The 20,329-nt window shown below is 39.7% G+C and overlaps 1 protein-coding gene across 1 annotated transcript in view; it reads left to right on the forward strand.

The window, feature by feature from the left end:
• The window catches only part of CCDC69 (coiled-coil domain containing 69), a 931,420-nt gene that overhangs the window by 889,785 nt on the left and 21,306 nt on the right, over window positions 1-20,329 (forward strand). The gene's annotated exons all lie outside the window — the stretch shown is intronic.

The raw sequence follows: 20,329 nt of genomic DNA on the forward strand, positions 1-20,329 counted from the left end.
TCAGATGCCAGATATGGGAATCATGGTAGCTTCCAGGGCAGCCAGCACATACATTCAGTATTATGCCCTGGGCATCACACATGACCTGGCAGTTGATGGAGGGGAAGCCCTTGCAGTTAAAGTAGGCCCTACTCCGCTCACCAGCTGGTGCTTTGATGCATATGTGCGTGCAGTCTATTGCACCCACTACCTCAGGGTATTCCGCTATTTGCTGGAAAAGACGCATATTGCTGGCCAATACCTCACGGGAATTGGGGAAATATACATGATCACCGACATCTGCTGACATGGCATTCAGGGACTGGTGCAGTACCCTGGATGCTGATGCCTGTGATATCCCCATCATATCACCTGTTGGTCTCTGGAAGGTACCTGTTGCTAGTATTCTTAGGCCAACACATACCTTGGTTTCCACTGGGATGGGTTCCCCTCTGTTGGTTCTGTGTGTGAGGCATGGCCTGCACAGCTGAACAATTTGCTGCATGAGGTCTGTGTCCACTCTATAGCGCTCCACTATCTCCAGCTCATGTAGCCCCTGGTAGGTTACCCTGAGCCTGTACACTCTTCTCCGTCTCCTCACTGTGGGTTGCTCAGCAGCATTCGCATTGTCACCTCCCTCAGCATGTTCCATATGTTGACTTATAACAGCAATGGCAGCCCCTAACATTTCTTTGCCTCAGTAAAGCTTTTTAAGTTTTCACTTCTCTTAGTTTACTGCAGTGTTGCAGTGTCTCTGAGGAAAACATGGTGGGAAGTTGTTTGCAGAGTTTTAAGTGCTGGGCTAGGCTGGGCTACTGTACTGCCTGTGTAATTGCCTGATTCTGATTGTTTTCACCTGCTAGCTCTGCTAGTTCCATCTGGTTAACTTCCTACTATTTGTTGTGCTTCCTTTTCCCTTACTGTTTCCACAGGGGGGCAGCGCCACGCAAACACGTGCACACCAGCTCACACGCACGCACACATGCTTACATGGCCTAACACTAGCTAATTCCTGCTTAAACGCGCGCACACAGGTGCAAACACGCTTACACACATTTCAACAACCTTACACATACTTACTCCGGTTTAAACGCGCACACAAGGTCTTACTCAGATATACAGGCACTCACCCACGTGCAAACACGTTGCAGGCACTTCAACAAGAAACTTTAGTGTTATACACGGCATACACCTTCAATTCCTTGCCTTTAGCTAGGATACCTGTTGACACACCTCTTCCAGTGATGAGTAACTGACAGTAAACACATGCCACTCTGCTCCAATGAGCTTACATTCTTTCATACATACCCCCCTTGTGATATCACCTATCTTCTACTCTGATACTCCCCTTATCCTACTCATACACTCCACTGACTGTGCTCATTTGCTATGTAAACTTGGGATTCACTATCCTTACCCTCATTTGCTTAGGATTGCCTACTAATGCTTGGTTACATCTCTTAGACTGAGCTTCCCCCCTTAGCAACCTCTACTCGGTAGCCATGTTGTCTTCAGCCTGCCATTCACTTGCATTGAAAATTAAGATTTTCTATAAAATCCCTATTTGTGGCTTTTAATTTTTGGTTTTCTGGTTTATAAAGCGCAGCACGTTTGTGCGGCGCTGTGCTACACTTAAACTTCGGAGATCGAGGTAAAAAAAAATATTTTTTTTTTATTTTGCATCGGGGAACATTGCCAATGGCCGTATATTTGGCCATTGGCATGCTTCCTCAACTGGATGCAGCCTTTATTTGGAGCTGTCATGGCTCCATTTTGCTATTTCCAGAATGGTACTCTGTTGTCAACGGAGTACATTTCTGCAAATAACACTGTTCTTACTCGGACAGGTTAGGGTTTCCTGGATCGCAAATTTACCTCATTTGCATAGCTTTCGGCAGCAAATGAGGTAATTGGCATAACTTAGCTCTGTCCGTGTAAGAGTCGTTTTAGGAGCTCTCTTGCATGCCCCTGCCGGCTGTTCCTGGATCGCTCGGCGGACATGTTGGCTGCATGGAGTTTTACTCTACTCTTAGACTCCGTGCAAGCCTTCGTGAATCCGGCCCTCTGTTAGAAGTTGAACTGAAAAAAAATGTAACAGTGCAGTCTACTGTAAGAAAGCTGATAAGTCAAGCATTGCATGACTTAAGTCTTCAATCTCAGGGCTTGGAGCCGAGATGTCTGGATGAAGGAATTCTGGCTATTGTTTTGAGACCAGAGTTAATTGCTAGAATTTGCATGTATAATTTCTTTTATTGCTCTGGATTCCTGACCAGCTGCAAGATCAAAAGGGCTGTTAACCTCTGAGTTTCTGTTAGCCTGGGAACCAGAAAGAAATTATGTAATCTGAAATGCATCAGTGGTACTGTGTTATCAATTTAAGGGCAGAAAGAATGAGGGTGTGTAGCATTTGTCTTGAGAACACCCGACTCTCCAGCACTCTGCCTGTGTTCTATATGTAAATTTATTTTAGAACTATGTTTTTCTTAGATATAGCTAGGAACAAGGAAGATTAGATTAGTTTTTTTTCTGTACTGATGTCAGAACTTTTCTACTGTATTATTTTAAGTATTTCTCTGTGATCTCTGAACTCTTGACTAGCACTCTGTAGTAAGAAGTATTGCCTTGTGTTTTTATTATTTATTATTAAATATTTTAAACCTTTCAACTGTGGCTGCTTTGTGTACAGATAATTTAAGATCTAGAGTGCATTGCATGTATATAGCAATACTGGCCAAGCCACTCAAATAAACCTTGACTGTCCAGTTGCACTTAGCATTTGGATAATAATATTGCACAGTATAATTGGACACCCTTTCATAAGGGCCATTTAGTAGCTGATAAATTTTAATGGGTGGTGGCAAGTGGTACTACCATATAGTCTGGGTAAAAGGGGCACAGCTGGAGAACCTGTGCCAGCCTTCCCCAGGAGTGTCTGTGTAGTTGTATATAACTCTTATCTCAAAGTGTGTGTGTGTGTCAGCTACTTGGGCAGGGACAGGAAGCACTGGTTGGACAGACAGGATGCTGGAGGTTTTAGTTTGCCCACTAGGCTGAGACTTGGACCCTATAGCTGTGCCAGTGGGGAGTCTTATTGGGGACATGGAGAGAAAGGGAGAGACCATCCCCAGACTGACTGTGATCTCTGTGTGCTCTTAAGGGAAATTGTAATTTACTGTGTGTGTATTTGATATCTTTCCCTATATGGATGCTCCTCGCTGGTGTTAGTGGTGAGGACTGAGGCTCCTTGATTGCTAGGCCATCACATATTAATAGTTTGGCAGTGGTGTGATATCCACACCACATATTAATTGGTTGACAAATACTAATTCACGTGTAGTGGTATGGGTAGTGAATTCCTGTAGCTTGTGAACAGTGTTTTTGTACTCTAAATCAGTCACGCAGTGAATACTCAGAGTACAGATCACAATTGTTTTATTTCTTTTGTTAGCTTAGTTAGTCAGGGAGAGCAGACAAGCATGTCAGCAGAGGAGTATGGAAAGGTTACAAGGAGCCAGCTGGTTAAGATGTGCCAGGCTAAAGGACTGGTGCAGGGAAACCTGACTAAGGCAGACATGATTGCAGCTTTGGTCACAGCTGCATCAGAAAACAGCAACCAGGAGGACAATCAGACTGGCAGTGGAGATGTACCACATTCTGAGGAGAGACAGCTCAACCTTTCTACAGACGACTTAAAAATCCATCTGGAGCTAAAGAAACTTGAGTTGAAGGCCTAGCATGTGGAAATAAAAGCAGCAGAGAGACGGAGGTGTCTAGAGAGTGAGGACAGTGAGAAACTGTGATGTTTGCAGGCTGAGGAGAATGAGAAACTGCTATGCCTGGAAGCTGAGGAAAAGGAAAGGCAGAGGGAGAATGAAAGGAGATGCTGACTCTTAGGGAAGGGAGTAACTGGACCCCAGAAGCACAAATGGTCAGTAAATTTCTTCTTGATTTTACAGAGGGGGATAATTTTGATAGTTTCATTCATATGTTTGAGAGGGTCTCTAAACAGTATGATGTTGACCAAAGGCTCTGGATACTGTTCCTGACCCCCTTACTCCATGGAAAAGCTGTAATTGTGTTGTCTAAACTTGCTGATTGTGAATATTTTGATTATACTACTGTTAAGAACTGTTTGTTAGAATATTTTAAGCTAACACCTGAAACTTATAGGAAAAAGTTTTGTGAACATAGACTCGAGGCAGATGAAAGTGTGTGTGAATATGTTGCTGAACTGAGCACTTATTTTCATAGGTGGGTGAGTGGATGGACACCATCCCCACTCTGGAATTATAGATAAACTCACTAAACTAGGTATAAATCCCTATGTCACAAGATGAGTTGCCAACTAGCTTACTGACAGAACCCACACTGTGAAAGTAGCAGACTCCAAATCTGACTTTAAACCAGTGACAAGTGGAGTACCACAGGGTTCAGTCCTGGGACCTTTCCTGTTTGGTATCTATTTCTCTGAAGTACAGGCTAACACAGAAGGTCTTTGGCTAACTAAATTTGCAGATGACTGCAAACTAGGATCCATAATCAAAACTCCTAATGATGTGGACATCCTACAGAAGGGCCTCACTAAGACAGACGCCTGGTGTCGGAGGCATGGCCTCAAGCTCAGTGCCAAAAAGTGCATTGTCATCCCCTTTGGTAAAAACTCTGTACCCATGAACTACCACATAAACGGCAGTCTACTTAACACCAAATGTGTGATAAGAGACCTTGGGACCAACGTGGACAGTAGTCTATTGTTTGATAATCACATCGCCACAGTAGTCAGGGAATCCTTCCATGTGCCACACCTCATCACAGAAGGGTTCTCATCCAGGAAAAAAGAGGTCATTGTTCCCTTCTACTTGGCACTCATTAGATCCATTATAGAATACAATGCCCCTTTTGGAATGTCCCTCACAAGACATCTGCAGCAGCTGAAAAGGCCACAGAAGTACCTCACAAAGAGGATTACTGGCCTCAAATAGATGCCCTACACTGACCGTCTCAAAAAACTCCAGCTTTACTCTGTAGCATATCGCCTACTCTGAGGAGGTCTCTGCCTAACATATAATGCTATGTTAAACCCAGAGCTGCTGGACATGCTACACTTAAAGAAATTCCAATCCCTATGAGCTACATATTCTAGGGACCTAAACCTTGTCACACAATAAACAGGATATGCTGGATGGATAGATTCCTGTCCCATAGACTTCCTGTACTTGGAACAAGCTACCCATCTATGTCAAGCAAAGTTCCTTATTAGCACTCTTCAAGAAAAATCTTGATGAGTGGATGGGAAATAGGAAATACACCCCAGGGATCACTTGTGTGGCTCTGCTCAACATGGGCACATTAAATTAACTTACTTGGGTGGTGTAAGACAGGGAACCATGTTGGCTAGGCTTACTTAGGCCCTTAAGCCGATAGCCTAGTACCTACCTATGAACCTATAACAGATCATTTCAGGTTATTGTACCTTTATTAATGATGTACTTTACTGGGATCTGCTATTGAGGTTTGTTGAAAATCCTCTTCTTCTATGCTATGCTTGTTTTAACATAAATCTTGATTAAGTTATAGGTTTATAAGATCATAGGAAATGTATGCCTTGACAAATGCTATCTTCAATGTATAACCCCCATCTTCCAGGAGGAATGGGGATGAACTTCTGGATATCCAACCAATCATTAAAGTAGTATTGAAAAAACAAAGATGAACTCAACTTAACATGCTGAAACAATTTGTTCTAGAGATAGTGCAACCATCAGGTAAGGATTCAGTCCCTCCAGTGTGTTTTCTGTGTATGTATGTGAAGGTTCAAATCTTTATTTCAGGTGTTTCTTTAGCTTTGCATCTTGCAAGGTTATAAGAGATTCATTTCATGTAATACTTGACTAGTAAAACCAACACTTCATTTTAAAACCCTCCCAAACCTCTCTATACTCTACACTTTCCATCTCACTACTCCACCACTCCTCCTTCTATTTACTCCTTTACTATAATCTTTCCTTTTTCTGTCACCTCTACTGCAACCTTTTTTCTTCCATTTGGCAGAATCTGTGAAATATGTTACGTTAATCAGTGTTAAGATAACTATAGTGCTGTTAGTTCTATTATTTTTGTAATTTCTGAAGAAGTTGAAATTCATAATTATCTTCTTGTATCTGTATTATTGTGTCACACTTATTTAGACTGTTTGACTTCAGATTTAAGAGGTGATTAATTGTTCAGTTATTCAGTTTAGTCTGTGGTTTTGTTGGGAGTTTTTCTACCCAGGTCAGCCAGATTATTCTGGTCAAGAAATGTAAAAGAAATAAATACATAAATAAATTATGGTGGATTTTTAGATGACACAGAATGCCAGGCATAGATCTCCATGCAGGAGTCAATAAGAGAAAAAGTATAGGGATAGAGCTTTGAGTCTGTCTTGGTAATTAATAGTTTTTAGGAAAATGTTTTTTTTTTTCATCAGAAACCTTTGAGGCCCTTGTAGCTGCATAACACTTCTGGCTAGGTACGTGCAAAATGGAGCACTGTACTCAGTATTTTGTGTAATTAGTGTAGAATACAGAGGAACGATGACATCCTTTCACCTAATTGAGATACCTCTGGAAATCAGTTATACTAGATAGAAAGCTTTTGTAAGTACACTTGCAACATGATGGTCAAAGATGTGGGAATTGTCGATCAAGGTGCTGAGATCCCTGACTGCTCTGTCCGTGTTAAGTATTGGCAATGCTGTAAGATGTAAATGAGGAGTGTTGTCCACTGATAACAATGTTGCACTTTTTATTTACATTTAATTTGAGCCCTTTTTCTGTGCCATAACTTTGTAAAGATTAGTTTTTGCTAAAGGGCTTCTCTATTGATAGGTAATTGGACAATTACACATAGTGCAGTCATCAGTAAATTTGGTTATCCATAGATCAGGGTTTGCAGTATGGAGGTTGAAAAGGTATATAACAAAAAGTAGAGGTCTCAGTACTGAATCTTTGCAGTACCCTGCTGGTTACTTTATTACTTTCTGTTCTTTAGCAAGTTTACAATCCATCTTACAATAAAGGTCTACTGTTTGCTCTTTTAGCTTGTTTACATTGCCAATAAGTTACACTGTCAAAGGCCTTGACCTTCAATCGAAAGGAAAAAAATTACTAGGACTGTTGGATTCAGGTAATGTGATTGCACTAGTTTAAGTACAGTATATTAACAAGCACAAAACAGCTAGCAAGCAGAAAATTGAAGTGAGGGTTGGGAGGGTGGTCTAATGGTTAAGGTGTTTGCCTTACAAACACAGGGTGTAGTGTTTAAGTCTCACAAGGGATAATTGACTAGGCTTAAAATGGCTAGCAAGGGCAGTTCGCTTAGTACTAACCTGTGAACCTATATATATATATATATATATATATATATATATATATATACATGGAGACAAGAGAGAACACCCTGTAGTACAAGCAGAAATGAAGACTCCTTTTAATAATGCTTTACACCCCACAGCCTTGGTGCCTAATTTGTCTCCTGATGTAATCCCTGGCTAATGAGTGATGGAAGTTGCAGGGCAAAAGTGTTCAGCTAGATATACTTGCAGAAGTTATCAGCACTAATAAGCAGCAAAGTACATGGTAGAATATGCAAAAAAAGCTAAGATTTAACTTTGGTTCTCACATCAAAAGACTGTGGTTAGAATGCGTAGGGGAGTCCGTGCAGAAACTGACAGGGAGTGTGAGCTTCACCAAAAGACTCCAAGACTTAAAGTGATAATTTTAATCAGTGTAGTTACTGACATAGAGGACCCCCTACTTAAAGGGCTACTACGGGAAGATAATTAAAGACATTTTGTTTTTAACTTTTCCTTAAGTTTGGCTCATTGCAAACATGTATGCACCAGACAGTAGTAGTCACTACTAATTTTATTTTGTTTGTAACCCTGACTGCCCTCCTAGGGGCAGACATCCGGATGAGAGTTTATTTTCTTCTAAAGAAAAATCTTTCCCATGATACAGTGCGAGTCCACTGTTTCTGAGAATACAACACCCATAGCCTGACTGCCATATGAGAGTTCCATTCACTTAGAATGGAAGAACAGAAAAGACCAGCTAAGTTTGACAGGCCTCAGTAAAGTATCATTTAGTGTCACACAGTGCCTTTTACAAATGTGTTTCCTGCTGATGTGTTACACATTCTGTGAAAAAAGTTTCCAGAACTAGCAGCTCATTGCTGAGATAACAGACTTTTTTTAGACATTCAACTTAAATCTGCTCCAGTTCCTTCTCAAATTACTCCTCCTATATTCCAACCCTCAGCTAGCAAGAGTATCACATTTCCCGCCCTGCAAGGTTCAGCAATTTAGTTTGCTTTGCATGACAATACACATGAAACAGATTTGTTTGCAGTCTGCCTAGTGTGTCAGGAAAAGTGTTCCCCCATCTCTCTTTCTTTACTCATATCATCTGAATAGCACTTTTAGAGTAAATCATGTTACAAAAATCCTTTTAGCAATCCATAATGTAGAGGTGTCCAAGTATTCCTCTAAACATGCCTGTAACATACACAGATTACACTTCATCTTGGCCACTGACAAATTTGGCTGGGTCTGCAAAGTAATGCTCTAGTCATAAAGAATGTTCATGTTTGTGTCAACATAGAATTGCAGTCTTTTGTCTTGTCTGTGTGTCTTACGCATGGCACTGACGTCTCCTTATATTTGTGGGTACTACTACTTTTACCTGCACATATTCATTGGTGTTTTTTTTTTTTTTTTTACTGCAACTTAATATATTCTTTCCTTCATGATATGCAGTGCCTACTCTCACTGTTCGAACAGTGCACATAATGATTTTGCTCAATCACAAAAATGCTGTCCATTGCAGGCTGCCACAACACATTTCTCTATTCACTGACATCTAGACTTTCACTTATTTCCTCACGAAGTTGGATAAACCAGACTACCTCCAACAATATGTTTTATACTACAGTTTTTTATGTAATTGACTGTTGCATTTCTATTAGCACATGAATTTACTTCTTACAGCAGGGATCAAGACTGAAAGGTCATTTTCCATAGGAAAATCAAAAAAAAAAAAAAACAAATGTGATGACAACAGTAGGATTATACGCAAACATCAACTCACATGACCACAGGGATGGGCTATGGTTTCATAAAAAGAAAAGGGTGCACAGCTCAAACTTTGGGTTTTAAATAGCTGAGCTGTGACATCAAAGTACAGGCAAGCTAGATAATGTACAAACTGCCCATGGCAACAGAATTGCATAAAGACAAAGATTCTAAGAGATGTTCTAAAGTTAGAAGCCAGAGCAATTGTGTAGATAAGACACCTTTCAGGTATCATAACATCTACAAGTACGTAACTTGTGAAGCCTGATGAATAGCAATGACTCTGGCCTTCAGTACAGGAAGGGGCAAGCTGAGCTAACAGGTATCATGCTGAGGAGATGAATTCATTATGCAGACATCATGACTCCTCAGTGAATAACTTCAATTGACTGTTCAGCAACAGAAGATTAAGAAAGAGGTGTGATGCATATGCATGGGAACCCTAAGTCAGAGACAATGGTTTAGCATATTCACAGGAATCTTAACAATAGCATCAGATGAGGTATGAGAAGTAACACAGAGGAAACCAGTTTTTAAACTGGAGATACTCATTAATATTATTTGGTACTTGTGTCATAAAACAGTTACATCTAAGCATGGACAGGACACAAGAAACTAGCTCTAAACAAATTTACCTCCATATTTGTGCAATCCCTATTCCACTGTACCATGTGACTATAAATTATTTGTTTCCTTACATGTGTACCATTAAGACTGCTTATGCCAGTCACATCAGAAAAGGCATGTCATCAAATGGAAGGCAGGCATAATGGCTGACACTGACTATTGTCAACACCAAATTGTGGCATTTATATACAGCTGTGAAATATACTAATGTACAGTCATCGAAATACTTGGCTCCCTGCATCAGGCCAAATAGCAGAATCATTCTGGATTCTAGGTACAGTTTAAAACACAATGTAATCCACCACGTATGTACACTTAGTAAGTCATCTTCCAGAAGATGAATACACACACAGACCAACATACATGACTTATTCAGAACATGTTAGAAGTATGTAAATACACTGCTGTGTATTTGGGCATTCTGAACAACTGTAATGCATAACTGAATGTATAAAGCACCACTGGGAATGCCTTTCTTCTGCAACACCACTGCAGGACCATTAGTTCCAGTGTAACAACCTTGCAGCAGGATCTCTAATCTCTACTGACAATTGGCTGAGTACTGACAGGGGTAAATGATATGACCCTAGGCCATGTGTCTAGTATTCACGTTCCACTTGCTACTTTGCTGCTCAGTATATATTTTCAAGAAATTGCCTCCTTTTATGATATTATCATGGTTCATTGTTTTTTAGTTGGTAACAAAGATAAGAACGTGTTACACAGGAATTCTGCTGTCTACTCCTATTACTTTTTCATCCACTAGCAAAAATATAGATAATGGTAGGGTTTGAATGCACTCCGCAAAGTGTGTATGTGTCCCCTCTTGGCTGTGTACCTGCCATAAAGTTCAGCAGCCATGCGTCAAACAGCTACTGGCCAGCCAGTGTAGAGTTGCCCAGTACTGGTTACCTTGGATAGCTCTGTTGAGCAAAGACTGGACATAAACCAATGAACCTGTCAAACATGAACCGAGAAATGCAACACAATGTAGGATCACTGACAGGACACAACCTGGAAGTGGATAACATGATGGTAAGGAGGAGGCTGGGCATCATAAGTATCCAGGAGACAAGATGGAAAGGTGGTGCAGCCAAGCCACTTGGCTTGGGATACACACTGTGCAATTCAAGACAGGCTAGAAATGGTGTTGGAATGTTGATGAGAGAAAGGCATCAGAAGGCAGTGAAGAATATCATCAGAATTAATGACAGACTCATGGCAGTCAGACTCCAGGGTAATGAAAGGGTAATATTCACATTCTCAGCCTGGGGCCCCACAGCAGGGTTGTGACACTGATGAAAAGAGTGCATTCAGATAGCAGCTGCAGGACCTAATAGAGAAAGCAGGACAACATGAATTGGCGCTGATAATGGGTGACTTGAATGCACCTATCGGGACCGACAGTACAGGCAGTAAGGACTGCCTGGCTCCACACAAGGGGGTCAACAGGAATAAGGGGGGGGGGAGCCATTTGAGAATTCTGTCTGTCAAATGGCTTGATAGTAGCCAACACATGCTTCAGAAAGAGAGAAATTCACAAGTTCATATCCAAGAGGGGCCAATATGCAACTTAGGTAGACTTCCCCTAGTAAGGAAAGGGTACAAGGGTATAATCAATGATTGCAAAGTTACCCCCTGCCAAACAGTCGGCCCACAGCATAAATCACCAGTTGCTACAGTCAGCTGCAAGCAGTGTTGAGAGAGGGCTCTAAGGTCAACAGATACCTGGCTCAAGACCTGGAAGTTGACTGTAGAGAAGTTGCAACAGTTCAAGGAACTACTCAGGGCTCCAGCACAACAAGTAGAGAATGAAATAGATGTAGTTGAAGGGTGGCAGCACCTCAAACTACCATGTGTGAGGACTACAAAACTGATATGTGGCCGAGCCAGTTATGTTAATAAGGTGCATAAGGGAAGTGGGTGGTAGAATGCAGCACTCCCGGAAGTCTCCAAAATAAAAGAGGGCAGGAAAAAAGGCGATTGAAATTACCAACCAGGCTAGGAAGGATTACTGATTGCGTAAGAAAGAAGCTAAGAAAGGATTTGCAATAGTGAAGAAAAGGGCATTGGAGGCGAGGCACTGTAGTAGCTTCTGGAAAGAGACTCAGTAGGTGGCTGAAAGAAATGACATCGGGCTGCAAGGCCAAGACAGAAAAATAAAGAAGACAGTCAGACACTCTTTATAAGGGGATGCAGCAACAACCTGCTCATCATTCCACAGGACATCAAAAGCAGAGATAAGGACTATTTCCATCAGATTTGGAAGGACAAAAAACACACAGAAGTTGTACTGCCCCAGACTATGATAAGAGATGAGGTGACAACCCTGCATGTACTTAGAATATCACTAAGGATAATGAAGTCAGAGAAAGCAGAAAGCTGTGATGAGGCCACAGCAGATCTGATAAAGATGCTGGATGAGACAGGAGAAACGTCTCCTGAGGGTACTCACAGCAGAGCGCTGAGAAAGGTATATCCCAGATAACTAGAGAATAAGCATATTTGTGCCAGTGTACAAGAACAAATGGGACATCCACAACCGTGAACAATACAGAGGCATCAATCTCCTGTCACAATGCATGAAAGTTAGAGAGGGTCACTGATAAATGGACAATGCAGCATAGTAGAATGTAAGGTGGGAGATGAGCAGTTTGTAATAAGAGCAGCATACAGCACATACATTTTTGTTTATTTTGAAACTGAACACTGCTTTCTTCATAAAGTCAAGGAGCAATGAATGATTCAAACCCAAAAAAAGCTGCCCAGAAAAAGCGTGTGTGTGTGTGTGTGTGTGTGTGTGTGTGTGTGTGTGTGTGTGTGTGTGTGTTTGTGTGTGTGTGAGTGCGAGTGTATGTATTAATTTATACACATTTACTCGAGATCCATACTTACTAAAGGCTGAAATGTAGTCTGTTTCTTAAACAATAGTAATTGCTAATAAGTAATACATTTGTTGTGACAGAAAACAGTTATACATTTCTTTAGGATTATCACTCCTCAGTTTACCCTTCTGTTGCTATACCCAATATTAATCTGTCAAAGAAATAATCTAAAAAATCAGTTCTAATTCAGACTGATTATAATTTGTTGGTTTTGCACCAATACATAAATCAGTTTTAGTTGCATCTGGAATATAACATTTTCCAAAAATATCCAGATATTTACTTCTCTTTTTTATGGGTTGGGAGAGGGGTCCCTTACACCTAAAATGTTTGGTTTGTTCCAGTCATTAAGGAGTAAGATCATTAAATAATGGCATACAATTGAGTTTCACACTTTTTTCCTTTTAGAAAATGCATGCTAAAACAAATTCTGTTATTCAAGGATCTTTGTAATTTTATAATAATTTTTAATAGTGTATAGTCTTTTGTGTCCCCCTTTATCTTAGACTGTATACATTTTTCTTGAGCTAAGAGGTGCCTCTTGACTTCTGCCACTGCTATATTGATCTTACTCACCCCCCCCCAAAAAAAAAAAACATTTATACCCTGACAGAACTGGTTTCCAGTCATTGTTCTTTAACCATATGTCACAACCAATAACACCAATCTTGTTGGAACGTAGCAAATTTTCCAATAAAAAAAATGTATTATTAATGCTCCTAGCATTAACAACCATCAGAGATGCATCAGATGTTGCTAATTTGTGAACTGTTAAATTTTCGACCCGGCAAAAGTCCTACCTAGTGTTTGTCAAATATTGCAAAATATCTGCTGCAAAATTGTCTTCTCTGATCTTGACAAATGCAATCCATCCTGTCTGAACACATGTATGCCCAAAACTAAGCTTGGATACCCTACACGTTTCCATTTTTTTTTAAACGGAACATTTTTTTCCATACCAGATACTGGATCCCCCTGGGTGGCCACCAGAAGCTAACCCAATTGCTGAAGTCTATAATTTTTTGCCTATATTATGGCATCATCCTGAATGAAGGTAGAATGCTGCTTAGGGCTAGGGACATACCTGCCTGAGACAATTTGAGAGTTCAGTCATGTGTCTCTTCATATAGTCCAGAGAGGTACATCTCAAGTCATTCACCCCAACATGTACTATGACAGTCATAGCTTCAGTTGTTGAGAGACTTGAGTGCACATGTACTATGACAGTCATAGCTTCAGTTGTTGAGAGACTTGAGTGCACATGTACTATGACAGTCATAGCTTCAGTTGTTGAGAGACTTGAGTGCACATGTACTATGACAGTCATAGCTTCAGTTGTTGAGAGACTTGAGTGCACATGTACTATGACAGTCATAGCTTCAGTTGTTGAGAGACTTGAGTGCACATGTACTATGACAGTCCTAGCTTCAGTTGTTGAGAGACTTGAGTGCACATGTACTATGACAGTCATAGCTTCAGTTGTTGAGAGACTTGAGTGCACATGTACTATGACAGTCATAGCTTCAGTTGTTGAGAGACTTAAGTGCACATGTACTATGACAGTCATAGCTTCAGTTGTTGAGAGACTTGAGTGTACATGTACTATGACAGTCATAGCTTCAGTTGTTGAGAGACTTGAGTGTACATGTACTATGACAGTCATAGCTTCAGTTGTTGAGAGACTTGAGTGCATGCGTGATTTGACAGACCCTGGCACCAGACAGGCAGCTGATCATGACCTTGTCCAGCCTGGTGAGGGAGACATCTGTGTGCCTCACTATGGAGATGCCTATGAGCAGGACACTTGGTTTTGAGAAGTTTTGCCTTATGTACATAATTGCTGAGACTTGTGTGTGTATATATATATATATGTGTGTGTGTGTGTGTGTGTGTGTGTGTGTGTGTGTGTGTGTGTGTGTGTGTTATGTGTAGTGGATTATATTTGCTTTGCAGTATGTGCAAGTAGTTTGTGCTTGGGAGGTCCCTGATCTTTAGGTAGGCTTCTACCGAGTACCTCCACATATGTGGGTTTGTGTTGTGACCTGTTTTGTGTGAGAGGTGATGTGTGTGCCAACAACCTATTTGATGTCTGGTTTATAAGAGAGAATTTATTCCAAATTCATAGTGTCATTACATCTCTCACATACTGCATTTGTTTGTTTCAGGAGTAAGTTCTCTACAACTGAATTTGGACATGCATAGCTGAGCATCAAGTTGTTTTTGACAGCACTAAAATATGGAAGTATGTCACCACAGAGTTTTGTACGCCTGTACTGTAGGTTATATTAACATTTACCGCTGCAGTATATGGTACAGTTAGTCTTTTCCTTGTTGAAAGGCACACTCAAAAATACCTACAAGTACTCATTTCCTTAACCGCCACCATTACAAACGAGATTACCTACTTAACCCAATACAGGACAATGGAGAACCAGAATCTATCCCATAGTCTTCAATGGGTACCCGGTATACAAGCTCAAAATGAACCATACCAACCTATTAAGGAACAAAACACACAACTATAGGTGTTTACATGCCCATCCCCACACTGAACAGATAGAGATGGCACCCCAGCTGGCAAGTGAACTAGAGAATCAAGTGCTGCAGAAAATATTCTATATGACTGAAATCACAGTCTGTGAAATAATTCTAACAGACCCCATCTCTACCCCTACTTCAAAAATGCACACTCCTTCACCAAATACCCAATAAATATTCAGCTGCACTCCATAATACCTTCTTTCACAGCCTTATCTATAAAGTGCCCAGGAACTCACTGGAAGTTATTAACAAGGTCTTCAAATGCTTTCCATTTTAATATTAAAGACCCTGAACTATTAGCTTTTTCTCAAAACTAGGTAAATTATTATAACTGAATCCCTATAGAGACATCTTGTTTTCAAAAAAATTATAAATATTTTGCAATCTAGATTTTCTACATGGTGGGATTCATTCAATTACTTGTCAATATAAAAGTATCATTTAAGAATAAGAAGTTTTACATTAAAATACAAACATTTATACATACAAAATTTCCATGGTTTGAACTTAAACAGTCTGGGAAGACAAGAAGATAAGTGGATATCAGATTAATTATCATTCTTTAGATTAGGAATTTATGAATACTACTAACTTAAAACAAGATGTTATTTACCGGTCTTAGAATTGATAGTCATGCATAGATTTAAGGAGTGTAAGTGTGTGTGTGACTGTGTACTCACATACATATATACACGCACACTTAATACAACATTAACACCATTTACAAAGGGAAAACAACTGGGTGGAATGTATAAAAGCAAACATTCATTTTAAACATCCTCAAGATTTAGACACAAGCATTTTGAAGAGGAACATAGATTTAAAGGAGCCTTTATCTTTTGCAAGGCTCTTAAGGTTATGGAAGCAACACCATGGTTTAAAAAAAATCAACTCCAACACAAGTAACGGCACAAATAACCCCGAAAAGTAAACAGATGACAGGATGGCTCCAAACTGGATAGACGCTTTATTAAACAGCAGATAACAAAGCTGAAATCAGGTTAAAACATAAGACTTTTAAGCGCTTTTCGTTTGTTCTCCAACAAACTTCATCAGAAAGTAATATAGCAACACTAAGACCCAACATTTAAACAAGAAAGTGCGGGAAACATGTCCACAATTTAAAATTTTAAAGCTGTACTAACTCAATTTATATACATGAGCATGTTAAACATAGACCCAATAAGCTTACACAAATATAACACCATCTCTACACCCATTAATACATTCTTAAATACAAATAAAATATATAAAACTGGCACCCAATAAAGACATACTAGTCCAAAGTAAGACTTGAAAGCTTTAAACAAATAGTATAACCCTGCATTACATGCACTTATGAAAGTTAATCTAATGTTAAAACTGAAGTTTATAATAAAGTCCTTAAACTAAGGGGAACAAATAAGAAATACAAATAATTATATAACTAAGGAGATTTGGTAAAATAGTTTAAGTATACTATAATTATCTTTGTAAACTCCTTAATTTTAAAATACAGGAAATGGAACAAGCCTCGTTCAAACCTGGGAAGTTAAAAGCATTTAATCTAATCTGCCACAACAACTCCAGTTCTTCCAGTTTGAACGTGGCTGGTCCACCCCTAATGTCCTGAATAAATTGATCAATAACTAAAAATTTAAACTTGTGTGTAGGGTTCACATAGACATGTTTGGCCAAAGCATTGTTGTCTTTGTTGTGCGTAATGGCATACTGATGTTCGTAAACCCTTTCCCTCAAACGACATTCAGTTTTGCCCACGTAGAATGCGGGGCAAATAGAACATAAGGCCAGGTAAACAACAAATTTACTATTGCAATTGTATTTGGCCTTCAATTTGTAATTTCTATTGTTAATAGCAAAGTGGTTGGTACATTCCATGTGTTTACAAAAGTTACAACTTTCACATTTAAACATACCAGTTATTCTATTACTCGACTTATTAACTCTCTCAAGTAGATTTTTAACATTGTGAATATAGCGGGGTTACATCTAAATAATTCCCAGTTCTTATCAATAACATTAATGATAGATTTAGTTTGTGCATTAAATGATGAAATAAAAATGGAGTGAAAATGTTGGTCCCTAACTAAACCAAAAGAAACGTCATTTAAAGGGGTATCTAAAATGTCCCCCTCGAAAGCATTTTGAAGAGGAACGTAGATTTAAAGGAGCCTTTATCTTTTGCAAGGCTCTTAAGGTTATGGAAGCAACACCATGGTTTAAAAAAAAATCAAAGCTAAAGAGAATTACCCAGTAGAAGCTTGAGGTTATTCAACAGCAGAACCAACAGTTTTCATTATATCAAAATAAGGCTGTTGGCATGGCTGTGGGGACAAAGGATCCTGGAATCCTGTCTCTTTTAATAACTTGGTGGAACAAAGTTCTCTCTTCTTTAATGATACCCTGTTTAGGTTCTACAAATGACTACTCATTTGATTTAAAGACATCATATAACTTGCAATTTACCATCATCAAAACTAAGACTGCTGTACTAGCTAGTATAACCAATGAAGAGGCTACTACAATGATGGAATAAAGTATTAAGCTTAAATTAATTCACCATGATGGATTGGTTAAAATGCTTCACTACACTGAACGGATAAGAGTTTTAATTCAAGAGCGGCCTCCCTTCTCTCAGTCACTTGAAGATCAAGGTTGGAGTCAAATGTGATAACGGGACATGTATTAATGACATGTAACTGTTATCCTTCAATGAAATATATGCATATGAAGTAAATAAAAACACAGATGATGTTCAATTATATATCTCAGATGATGTTCAATTATATCACTGCTGCTGTGCGGTATTATATCCTGACAAGGACACAGGAGACAGCCAGTCTTCCAAAGCCTTTAGCTCCATCCAAACATGCACCCAAGGCTGCTGTCTACTGCACAGCCTAGAAACAAGGTGCCTAAAAACGTATCAAGATTCAAGTAACCAGACAGCCTGTGTGTAGATTACTGTAAACTAACACAACATGGGAGGAGTAAAGATTAGAATCCAGGAGCCCCTGAAGAAGGGTCCTAACAAAGCTTGTTCTAGACCTGGAAAGTAATCGAGTTGTAGTGCTTTGTAAAAAGTACAGAGGACTGAACAGCTGCCTCTAGAATGCTTCTTGAGTCTACATATTTCCAATTTGCCAATGTAAAAAAGGCTGTAATTAAACCAGCCTTCATTCTACCTGAAGAGTTATGCCATGGTAAAAAAAAAAAAAAGAGAGAAAATAAACATCTGGAAATGTTTTGGCACAGTTGCTTTTTGTCCCTTCATATGGGGAAAAACTGTCCAGCCTCCCTCAAGGACTCAGTCCTATGAAGATAACACCAGAGTTGCCCATGCACATGCATAGTATGAAGAACCATTTTCCATGATTTTTAGGTTCAGGAAAGCAAGAGGATAAATCAAACTTCTTTTGGCATGAATAAGTGAATTGTTCTTAGAGCAGCTCTCTCACTACAAATAACTAGATATGACGCGGCCAGTATAATGTGTACAACTCAAATGCTCATTGCTTTTCACATGTGCAGTAAGAGTAAGTCTTAAAAGTAATGAACCATAAATCAGCCTGATGAGCAGATTCAAAAGGAGACCATTAACTTTTCCAGCACCAAGTTAAGATTCCACTGTTTCCTAGAGGTCTTAAATGCAAAACCCTTTCAAGAACAATTTGACTAAAGTCTGAGACCAAATAGGAGGATTCACAGGCAGAAATGCTGACAATAACAACTGATGAACCCAGACAGAGAATTAAAATAGGCCCGAGGCCAAAATATTATGGAACTAATGGCACAGAATACCTGAATGGACCAGGACTATTAGGTTGACACCAACTAGCAAATCCATTTTTAGCAACATACTATTTCCTAGTAGCAGGTTTTCATGCCTACTTTAATAGTACCTACTGCACAGCCTAGAAACAAGGTGCCTAAAAGTGTATCAAAATTCAGTTAACCAGACAGTCAGCTGTAATTGTTTTAGACAGAGTTGCATCAACCTTCCCCATCTTGTGTGATTCGATCCAATCTGTAAGGAAGGTTATGGAAACTGCTATTGGCTGATTTCCATAAGGGACAGCCACAGTTACCTAGATCAGAAAGGAATCACCACAGTGATCTAGAGCGCTTCTGAATCTCCATAAGAACCCACAATATCAGTGGGAAGGGTGGAAATGCATAAAGGAACATTACTGACCACAGGAATGAAAAACATCTATTTTCCAGGCCAGAATGCAAGGGGTTCCTATCATGTCATCAAACTTTTGCAAGTTCGAACCACATATGGTCGAGACCATATGTTCGAATTTGTAAAAGTTTGAGCTTGTGAATGGAAATCTCCATAGGCAGAGGTTTCCATTCACTTCAATGTGGTGCGATCTTGGAGTTGGTATATTTAAGTAGCGGGGTGTGTGTGGGGTGAAGTCCCCCACATAGTGGGTGAAGGGGGGCTTACCCCCCTGCTTACAACAGTTTATTTTGTTGTCCGTTGTGTTTTTTTTTTTTTTTTTTTAGGTAGTCGAAGTTATGTTACTTCGAACATAATGGTTTGACCATTAGATGTTCAAAGTTACTTAACTTCGACTATGTGATATAGACCCGAATGCAAGGAATGCTGAAGCAGAATTTGAATTGTCTGTTTTGATAGATCTACTTGAGGTATTCCTCACAAGTAGATCAATTCTGTAAGAACCACCCCCCACCCCATTTTAAATTTCCATTCATAAGAATCTGTCCCCGTCCTGCTCAGCTTGTCTGCCACTAGATTTTGTTCCGACAGAATGTTTAACATTTGGAGGGTTACACAGTGCTGCAGAGTGCCCTCCCAAGCTGTTATAACCAGTCTAGACAGGAAGCAAGGCCTGAGGCCTGATGCCTCAGTTTTTTAATGTGCCACATTACTGGGGTGCTGTCTGTAATCACCTGCAAAAATCCTGGAAACCATAGATAGTGAAGAGATTTTATAAAATGGATCACAGCTAACATCTCATTCACATTTATGTGCTTTGACCTGTCTTGCTCTTTACAAAGACCTTGCACCTTTACCACCATTGAAACAGTTCCCCATGCTAAATCCCATCCAGCCATTTTTATACGGGATGTGAGAGAAAGACCTGGATTCAGAGACATCTGGCCTCACCAAAGAAGTTATTTCTTCAGAGTCCAACACTGGAATCTATAGGTACAA

Source organism: Protopterus annectens, chromosome 6.part1 (genome assembly GCF_019279795.1).
Source record: "Protopterus annectens isolate FY-2018-M chromosome 6.part1, PAN1.0, whole genome shotgun sequence".
Lineage (NCBI taxonomy): Eukaryota > Metazoa > Chordata > Ceratodontiformes > Protopteridae > Protopterus > Protopterus annectens.